Here is an 11,324-nt window from a genome sequence, read left to right on the forward strand (position 1 = left end):
CCGTCATAAAAATAAGAAGAGAAAAGATGCATAAATAAGTATATAAATTGTTTTTCAGACATGAGTTTAGATGAAAATAATTGAAAGTTCAACAATTTTTGTTCTCATTATTTCCAATGATTGTTTTACTTAATTCCGAATTTTTGTACTTTTTAAATACACAATAAGCAATGTATTTTTAGTTTTAGACAATAAAAAATAAGTTCCAGAACAAATTGTGTCGATCAGGCAAAGTGTCGAGTTTGCCCCGGCATTTTTTAATTTGAAAATTTGTCTTCGCGTCACTTTTCCTTTCCTGGGGGAAAAACTAAGCGACGTACAGCAAAATTTCTTTAAGCAATTTTGTACCTGAAGGAACATTCTTTAAATATGTAACATTAAATTTGCTTGAAAATTTTAATTAATTGTTGAAAATTGCTTTTAAAAAGATCGTGTCGAGTTTGCCCCGGTCTCCCTTATTCGTATGAGTTATTATTTAAGTTAAATTGTTTTAATTATATTATCTATTAAATATTGATTAATTGTCTTGTCTGTTACAAATATATACTAATTTTTTATATGCATTAAATAAAACAGGTAAACATTATATTGTGTGGGAATATCGCGGTTAGACATCTCATTTTTAAATAGCCGCCGGTCTTTTAGAAAGTGTTCAGTTATTATTTTTGATACATTGTTATTACGACGTAAAACCGTCACGATTACTTCGCCGAAAAGTTTTGCACTCGTAGTTTTCGCATTTCTTACTCATTCTGTATAGTACTTAAAATCGTCATTGTCGCACGATTTGCAAAACTTACTCTTCATCTGTAGTTCCGTACGGTCCGGAACTCTTGATGCTAGACTGTTTAATGATTACGCCAATCGCGAATGGCTATAGTCGCGCATAAACACATAAGCTACAGATTGCTTAATGTAACTTAATTTAAGTTAAATATATCATTTATCATTGTCAGCTTTATGCTATCTAAATTGATTTTAAAACTCCTCTTTTGCCTTTCACACAGTCACGCCTCATTAATTTGTATTTATAAGTTTTAGCAAGAATAATAGAATATAAAAACAATTTTATGTATTTTAATAATTTATTAATTTAAATCACACTTTGAAGTGAATGGTATTGAATAAAATTTAGCGATATTTTTACGTGAGATTTTAAATCTTGTAGTACAGGTATACATATATATCTATTATTTATTTTATTTTAATCTATAATTTTATCTATAATTTAGAACAAAATTTACATCTTTTTTAAATTAAACCAAAATTAAATTTTAACAATAAAATATTAAGTTAAATTATATTTTATATATATTTGAATATATATTTGAATATAACTAAAATAAAATCTATTTTAAAAGTTAGATCTGTCATCGTCTTAAAATTTAAAATTTTTATTGTATAATAGTAAAAATTTATAAATATCAGTCTTTAAACAATCTCAGTTAGATTCGACAATGAATGATATTTGAAAATAAATAAAAATATAATAATAGAAAATAATAACGGTATAAAAAAATAAGACTGGCGTTAACTAACGTTAATAGTATACTGACAGTTGAATATCGGAATGCAGCCGATGTAATATCAAGAGACACGGTAGTGTCTCGCGCCAAGTACACGCGATGCGAGGTCGCACCATGACTCTTTTACGTAACGCGTAAAGCGATAAGCGATTATGATAAACGCCATTATCTTAAAATGAGCAGAGGAGGAATGCTACACTAGGCATATAGATTATTTAGTCTTAGGATGTGATTGAAAGACCACGCGAAATATTTTATATAACAATGTTAAGGCTCCTGGGTACTCGCGGCTATGTTGGAATGTGACGTCAGAAGCGATATTGCTTTGAAAAATAATTGTTGTGCAATTAATTTGAAAAAATAAAACCCAAGTGGTGCATATCTTTAAAGATATGACTTAAAGACAATTGTGTTTCCATTCAAGGGTCTTCCTATTCCAACTTAAGTAATAATATCTTCTTAATTCTCCTTAACAAAATTATAATATTACAAATAATCATTTTAATAACAAAGAATTAAAGACAGTACAAAATAAAAATATTTAATTGAAATAAAATAAATAAATTTTTTTTGTAAAAAAAACTTGGCGCTGCTTTTTTTACTCCCGTCGGATTCTTCTCTAAATTATGTTTATTGTTTTTTTATTCAATCAAAAATTTTAGTAATGTTTAAATTTTAATGTTTAAATTTCAAAGTCTAGCAGGTTAGGCTGGATTTTTGGATTTATACATATCACTTAAATTGAACTAGGTAACGTAATTTTGTGATATAAAATATACATAATAATACATAATACACCGTAACCGCGCGTGTGTATTTGACTAACAAATAGGTACTCGTGAAAATGTGAAATAAGGTGCTCGTGTCGGTACCAGTGGCAGATCGAGTGCATGTTTACCGACGGTGTTAGTAGATCTGTCGTTCGTCACGACAGAGTCACAGTTTTGTTATATACGTCATCGACATATAGTATGGTCAGTATATGGACTGCGCTCAGCTCAGGTATAGAAAATCCGGCAGCGGTGATAACACGATGTAGAGATACGAAATCTCGGGATAAGCACGAAGCAATTCAATTTTCAATTCAGTATATCGCCGGCACGATTACGGTGTTACTGCCGTTTCGCGTACGCGCGTATGCGCGCGTTGTCGCACCTTATACCTCGCGACAGCGTGCGGCTCGTGCAAATGTTAACGCGCGGCCGCAATCGCGCGGCAGAAACGCCTCGTGTGAACAGGCTCCTTGATCTCAGTATCAGAGCTCCCTGCTGTCAATATAAAAAATAATATAATAGGTTATTAACCTGTATGTATAAACACTCACGTAAACGTAGTATAAACAGTAAATAAAATAGTACAAGTATAACAGTAATATATAGAATAAGATAATTATAGGATAATTACATAAAACAATTACCTTGAATTAATCGTCGCGTCGCGTAAAGAGTCACGGTCGGTCTCGCTCCGCGCGTACTACCATGTCTCTCTCGAGATAGGTTATAACTGATGAACTGACTGACACTCTGACAGCGCGTTAAACGAACGCACTGTCTGCATTGCACTGCACTGCACTGCACTGCGATACTAACGCTGCTAGCCGCCAGTGTCGAAAAAGTGAAAGTGACGTTCTCTGTTTGTTACATGTATGTTATAATGAATGAGAGCGGTTGACGTAGAAAGTATCTTAAAAAAAATTTTTGACATTTGGACTTTGCGTTGCAATATCTCCGCTCGTAGGGCACGTAGCGGAATATTATAAAAGAAACTCCCCCCTAATTGGACCCCAAGCTATCGATCAAGCCTAATTAGAACTTGATCCGTTCACTCGTTATCGAGATCTCAACATCTCGTATACCCGCAACCCGTCGCGTCGCGTAAAAGAGTCACGGTGCGGTCTCGCTTCGCGTGTACTTGGCGCGAGACACTACCGTGTCTCTTGATATGACCGGTGACTCACACCGATTGAAGAAAAGAGGTACGCAGCGACTGATAGAGGAATTTGGAAGGTATAGTTGGAAGTTTTATTTGAGTGTACTATTCTGTCTAATGTAAAATTTTTACTTAATAATTTTATTTGATTTTAATAGTTTCATCGGACACCCTGTACATGCAGAATAACTAGAAGAATTATACCTAGATAAAAGAAATCATACAATTCTATTTTAAGAAAACGACGATTTTCTTCTTGGAAAGATCTAATTTAATTGACTTTCGCATCTCTTCCACATCTCCACCTATAAAAAAACTATTGACATCAGAAAACAAAAAATTAACTTATAATAGAATTTTATTTTAGAGTGGAATTTCTTGAGTTCTTATAACTATTGTTAATCACTTATTTGTTATTAATTTAATATTTTAAACACAAATTGAAAAAGTATAAGAAACTCTTTTTATTACCATTATTATAATTATTGTAATAAATATTCTAATAATTATACAAATCAAAAGACAAAAAACAATTTCAGTATGTACAGACTTATAATTACTCTCTTGTGCTAACATTTACTGCTAAGCATTACATAATGACAATCGTGTTTAACTAAATTTGTCAAAATATTATAAAATGAGAAAACAAAATTAGAAAACTTAAATGGTCTGTTTTTATAATCATGTTCTATATTTTCTTATTCAATCTATAACAGTTTTTCACACTGGTGCATGCAATTAGCGCTTCCTTTAATTAAAAAAAAATGTTTAAATAATACATTTTACAAGAATATAAGCTAGTAACTGTACATAGAAGTGGAAGACTATTGTAAAGATCCACGAACATAATGGGTTGAAACAAGAATATTAGTAACAAAGTATTCAATGATATTTGCAGCAACTTTAATAAGGATCTTTAATAAATATATTCTATAATTCTAATACGAGTACGTACGTGAAAAAAAATAAAGTTGCTTTAATAAAACGTTGACGTCACAGGCTGCCACAAGCAAAAATAGTTAATTTAATTGGATATTATTAAACCAAATATTTAAATTATTAAAATAATTATCTGATGTTTTTTATTCATTAGTATTGATGTTAATTTTATCTCAACTTACACTGATGCTATTGATACAACATCTTTTTTTCTGTGTATGTATATACTTGTTCCAACACTAATATGTTTCCATAAATTACCTGAAACGTTATATAAGATATATGTATAAATGAATTGATATACTGCTATAAATAAAAATCATATAACTAGCTATACTATTGCTTCTTCATAGTAAATAGTAAAAATTAATGAACCAATTATTAAATTACATCTATAAGATGATTAATGTTTGAATCATAAAATTGTTTTACGTTATGTAATAATGCGAAACATAATTCCTCGTCAAGCAATATCTTCGTCAACACTATTGTTATTCCTGCTAATTCATATATAAGTCATCTGGCCAATCATAGTCGTCAAATCTGTAGGATTCTGGTCCTCGTTGTCCACTGTAATTCCACCTGCACGTATATACACAAAGCGATTAAAAAATTGGAAAACTACTCATATAACGTAAAACTCTTTGAACTTAAAGTGCTTCGTCTGAATTGAAGTGGAAGTGATTAAAAATAAAAAAAAGAGTAAATATTCAAAATATACGATATAAGTAAAATGAATAATTATATACTCAGAAGGTGCGCCTGTATCTTCTATTAAAGGAAATGGTTGATGAATTGGACGTTCCTGAGGGGGATTCATATTGTAATCCGTTGACCTTGAAGTGTTTGGTACAGGTCTGCATTGAATATGGTTAAAAACAGAAAGGGGAAAGTAATTATTTAAAATATCACAGTTGTGTAAATTATTATCGTGCGCAGAAGTCAATCAATATTTAAATAGTAGAATATTATTGCAATATAATCCAAATAAATATAATTACTCATAAGAAACGCCTATATCTCCCATCGCTGGTCCATGTGATTGAACGGGCAAAGGAAATGGTTGATGAATTTGACGTTCCTGAGGGGGATTCATATTGTAATCCGTTGACCTTGAAGTGTTTGGTACAGGTCTGCATTGAATATGGTTAAAAACAGAAAGGGGAAAGTAATTATTTAAAATATCACAGTTGTGTAAATTATCATCGTGCGCAGAAGTCAATCAATATTTAAATAGTAGAATATTATTGCAATATAATCCAAATAAATATAATTACTCATAAGAGACGCCTATATCTCCCATCGCTGGTCCATGTGATTGAACGGGCAAAGGAAAAGGTTGATGAATTTGACGTTCCTGAGGGAGATTCATATTGTAATCCGTTGATCTTGCTACACTAGATCTGCATTGAAGTGAATGTGGTTAAAAACAGAAAGGGGAAAGTAATTATTTAAAATATGTACAGTTGTAAATTATCATCGTGCGAGAAGTCAATATTTAAATAATAGTACAATATTATTGCAATATAATCAAAATAAATATAATTACTCATAAGAGACGCCTATATCTCCCATCGCTGGTCCATGTGATTGAACGAGCAAAGGAAAAGGTTGATGAATTTGACGTTCCTGAGGGGGATTCATATTGTAATCCGTTGATCTTGCTACACTAGATCTGCATTGAAGTGAATGTGGTTAAAAACAGAAAGGGGAAAGTAATTATTTAAAATATGTACAGTTGTAAATTATCATCGTGTGGAGAAGTCAATATTAAATAATACAATATTATTGCAATATAATCAAAACAAATATAATTACTCATAAGATACGCCTATATCTCCTATCGCTGGTCTATATGATTGAACGGGCAAAGGAAATGGTTGATGAATTTGATGTTCCTGAGGGGGATTCATATTGTAATCCGTTGATCTTGCTACACTAGATCTGTATTGAAGTGAATGTGGTTAAAAACAGAAAGGGGAAAGTAATTATTTAAAATATTACAGTTGTGTAAATTATCATCGTGCGAGAAGTCAATATTTAAATAGTATAATATTATTGCAATATAATCAAAACAAATATAATTACTCATAAGAGGCGCCTGTATCTCCTATCGCTGGTCCATGTGATTGAACGGGCAAAGGAAATGGTTGATAAATTTGTTCCTCAAGGGGATTCGTAACGTAATCCGTTGACCTTGAAGTGCTTGCTACAGGTCTGCATTGAAATGTAATATGTGATTGAAAAAGTATAAAGAAATCCAGAGATTAATAAATCAAATAAAAGGAGCTTAGAGCCATAAATAACTGAGTGTTCGTGTCGATGTATTGAAAAAGTTATAGGGTAACTCCGGTATATACGCCGCATTAGAAAGAAACTTAATTTATCGAGTACTATTTATTATGTTTAAAACAAATAAATTATACCAATAAAAACTTTATACTGTCTACTACTATAAAAAAAATAGAAATATGAAATATTCATTCTTTGTCAATTTAAAAAGACCAAAACACCATGGTCGAAAAAGTCTTGACGATTAATCTGACCAAATAAACCAATGCAATGGTCGAATTGTCACGAATTGACATTAGCCAAACGTTGTCGAATATAAAAATAGAATCTTTCTCATTCATTCTTTGTATTTAATATAATAAAACTTTTAGAAACCCTTGCATTTTTGCCATATATCCCATAGGGCTGGGATAAATGACATTCATGGGTGAAATATATATACGCTTTATAAAAAATTACAAATAATGTCTATAGTTAAGGCAATAAAATGTCATAATAAGTTTTAAAATGTGTGTAAGAAGTTTATTAAGATGTAAGAATGATGGACAAATTATAAAACTAAAAAATTTAAAAAAAAAAAAAAGAACAATAGATACATTAAAGGTTATTGGTATATACGATCCAATAAAAACGTTAAATATAAAATTGAAATTTGTACAGTCTCTATATTTTAAATGTTAGATATTAAATTTTTTTATATTATATGTACACACACGATAGAAAATATATTAAAAATTTACAATAAATAAAATACTAATATCTGAGATGTTTACTCCTGTTGAGCTTCTCGATTTCTAAGAGATTGAGTATGTGTATTATCGTGATAAAAACTTGGGCCGGCATAATTTGTTTCATATACAAATTGTTGTATCATTCCGCTTTCATAATGATGTTTCACGTGAGATTCTAAGACATCTCTTCCTTCAAATATTCTGAAACGCTTATTGCAATTTTGGAACTTGCAAATATTGCAATATGCATTACGGCCTGTAAATGTGAAATATTGCGACAGCCAACTACAAGTAACGTCTTCTTGTATTTTAGCTAATGCATTTTTGCCATTTTTATTACAATTATCCAAGTGGTACTCTAAATGATGTCTTCTATATACAAAAACTAAACTGCCACAAAATTCACATCTTGCCCAAAAGCTTTTTCTTCTTGAAAAATATTGCCAAAGTAAGTAGGTGTCGTTTCTCCATGTTCGTTCGTCTTCTTCTTCATACATATCATGTATTTTAACTAAGTGTTCTTTTGCAGAATATCTCCAAATAACCTTATTACCACATGATGTCATCTTGCACTTTAAGTGATGAGTATCGTTTAATGTTTCAAAATAACTCAACGTCGTATTATTTGTAATCCGCGGCATTATATCCTTACAGTATCACGGAGCGTGTATTACTAAATATGACATATCGACTCTACCAAAAGAAATGTTCGATTTAACTATTTGGGGAAGGTCTAAGAGACACATGCGAACCTTTACTAAACATAAATATTAACATACTAGCTGTTTAAATCTAATAGTTAAGTCAGTTAGCTTTCTTTCTACAATAGGGAAAACCGAGGCCATCTGTCTACGGGAGCTATGCGTCTACAGTACTGCTATCTCAGGTGTTAACAGATAGATATCTCTACCATCCAACAAATAATTGAAAAAAGCTCTACGTAAGAGATTCAGAAGCTTTTGTTATCTTGCGATGCTTTTCACGGACACAACATGCGTTACAAAAATTAAAGCGAAAGAGATTATCAACATTTTTCGACGATTCAAAAATTTGTTGTGCGATAATAATTTAACTCAAATTAAGACAAAAAATTTATAATATTATCAATTAATATATAGTTATCAGATGTGAGAAACGTTAAATCTTAATTCCGCATAATCTAAAATTCGCAGCTCACAACATGTTAAAGACTGAAAAATGTGGTCGGGGCTATCTGTTTTATTTTTGATGGAGTAATATGTCGACAGACTTCAATGACGGATTGTTTTTTTTTATACATAAGTACAAAAGAAAGACGGCTAAGGTAGATATATCTATTAAAATTATACTTAGAGCGATTAAAGATTAAAAATCGAGCGAGAATCTTTTCGCAAAAATGGCGTTAGAATCCGAAATAAATGTTCAAACTCTCACTCGCTACTGTAAAAAATTAACTTACGAGCAGCTACTTGATCCTGCGATTCAAGAATCGTCGCCAAATTTTTATTTAAAAAATACACGTTAAATAAATATATATGAGTTTGTCCTAAATTATTTAGCATTTTTTATTTCATACACTGCTGAGGAAAAAGTAAAAACCTCAATGCAAAAAAAAGGATTTAAAAAATTGAGGGGCTAAAAGAAGCTCACCACATTAATTTTGAAACGGACTCAAAATCAGTTTAATGCAATAAAGAAAAATCAGCTCCACGCAGGAATCCTATCAAAAAGTCTGTACAAGAAGCTTATTACTGCTCTGACTCTTTCGATTAGGCAGTTTTTTCAATATTATAATATATTAATAATAAATATTATTGTGACATTCCACGTCAAGTGGCCCCTCCCTCTGTCCAAAAATTGAAGCGACTTACAATATTGCGTTTGGGCTTAAAATGTTCGTATAAGCAAGGGCTTTCGAAATTTGAGTGGCCTTTTTGAAAAACTCCATGACCCCATAAGCAAAATCACTCAAAAACCTGATGAAGTGATTTTACAATATGATTTATACGAGTTGTCTCATCTCAATAATTAAGCTGTTTGACCCTAAAATTCTCATAAACTATTAACCCTATGACCCCTTGATCTTATAACCCTCAAAACCCCATAACTAATATTTTCACATTTTCAATTTGTCAAAATTATTGAACTGATAATGCATAAGAATATAGTTAACACTGGTGTCCGCTCATGAGACTAAACGCGCGAAACTTACCTAATGTCAATAGATAACTTTAACTAATTCTGAAATAACAAATTCAAATTATCAGAACTTGACGTAGACTAAAGTAAATTAGATTATGTAACTCAAATAATTATTGGGGCTTTGATATTTATTATATCAAAATTTTTGACTTTAACTAACATTGAAATACATTTGCACCGTAATAAAAAATGTGATAAACCAAAACATTACACACATAGAAAAATTTAAACAATAAAACTCAAGCAGTAAGCCAATTGACCAATTAGTACCGAGAGTTTTAAATCGTATAGTACCTAGTCTTATCTTGTCCGCAATTTTTAATTGCAGATTGGCAAATTCTTTTTCTGTCGAATTCTAACTGCGTACATCTTTCCACATGCCCTTTATTCACTTTATATTCAGAAGAAAATGTTGAAAAAGTAGTTGTGTGCGCTTATATTTCGAAGCGCTGATAATATATTGTGCAGCATTTTCCTCGGATATCGAACGCGTTCTTTTATAAAATAATGTAGTCTGTGACACGTTATTTTCTATTATTCCTGGCGAAACTTCCGAAAACGTCCGTGCTCAGATTTAGGTTAAATTTTGTAAATAGGTTTTTTTTAGATAAAAAAAAAACATGTACCAAAAAGATTTTTTGCGACTCCAAAGATTAGGAACTTTTTAAATATTTTTTCGAATTAAGGGGATGCTGGAGCCGTCTGTTTTACCGGCATTTTTTGTCGGCACGTAGCGTCGTATTAATTTGACAGAATTAAAAATCCTTCTCCAGAATTGCAGTACATACATTAATGATTCGGGGAAACTCCGATTTTATATAGAAAACAAGAAAAAATTACGGAAGTACAGATTTCCTTATCCTACTCTTATTCCAATATGGCGTCTCGAGTTGCGGCGAGCTGTCAGCTCGTCACAAGATGTATTTCATATAAGAGATATACCATTGGTACGAACGCGAAAACAAGTTTCCCCGAATTGCACAACAAGAAAAACATCGATAAACCCCCCAAATCAAGATTTGGAAGCGTAATATAAAAGTATAATGTCGGTGTGCATCGTGCGTATGTGTGCGTGCAATGTAGCGTGCTATCCTTGTCTATATCTTTGTCTATACAAGGACAGATATAGTTCGCCGGTCTTCTTTACCGACGCCGATCGAGTTCGGCTACGGCTCCAGCATATTACGAGCAAACTAAGCATATTACAAACCAAAACAACTCTTAAGTATTGTAAACAACCATAAAGTAATATCCGTCAAAGTCATAACATATAAACATCATTGGCGAAACTAGAGAATATATAATGTTTTATTATATATATGTATATATATATATATATATAAACGAGCTCGTAAAGCACGCCACGAACCCATTCATTTTCAAACAGCGCAAATTTTTTGCAGGAATATTCTTTGTCTCATATCAATGATTACACTTAATTGCCTAAACAAACTGACATATGTTTCCTTACATTCAGAGATCGAATTTAAAAAAAAATATTTATATTCGCGTAAATGTTTGAATAAACATTTGGCTAAACAATAATGTGTTATTTTATTTACTGTCAGAAAAGAGCTTTTATACATCAAAAAACTGTTTTATTAAACGTTTTTAATATTTACCATAATCTTCATTTTTATCGCTCATATTTTGCGCTCAAGTACGAAAAAATATGACCGGTGACTCACACCGGTGAAAGAAAAGAGGTAGTGACTGATAGAGGGAT

At 31.4% G+C, this 11,324-nt stretch overlaps 1 long non-coding RNA gene across 1 annotated transcript; it reads right to left on the reverse strand.

Annotated features, from left to right (window-relative positions):
• Positions 1-6,218: 6,218 nt before the first annotated feature.
• LOC139811390 (uncharacterized) lies at positions 6,219-8,090 on the reverse strand. Its single transcript, XR_011731622.1, has 3 exons — positions 7,460-8,090; positions 6,483-6,611; positions 6,219-6,338 (listed from the first exon to the last, which is right to left on the reverse strand). It is a non-coding gene; the product is annotated as an uncharacterized lncRNA (long non-coding RNA).
• Between the last annotated feature and the right edge of the window lie 3,234 nt (positions 8,091-11,324).

This window comes from Temnothorax longispinosus, chromosome 4, assembly GCF_030848805.1.
Source record: "Temnothorax longispinosus isolate EJ_2023e chromosome 4, Tlon_JGU_v1, whole genome shotgun sequence".
Lineage (NCBI taxonomy): Eukaryota > Metazoa > Arthropoda > Insecta > Hymenoptera > Formicidae > Temnothorax > Temnothorax longispinosus.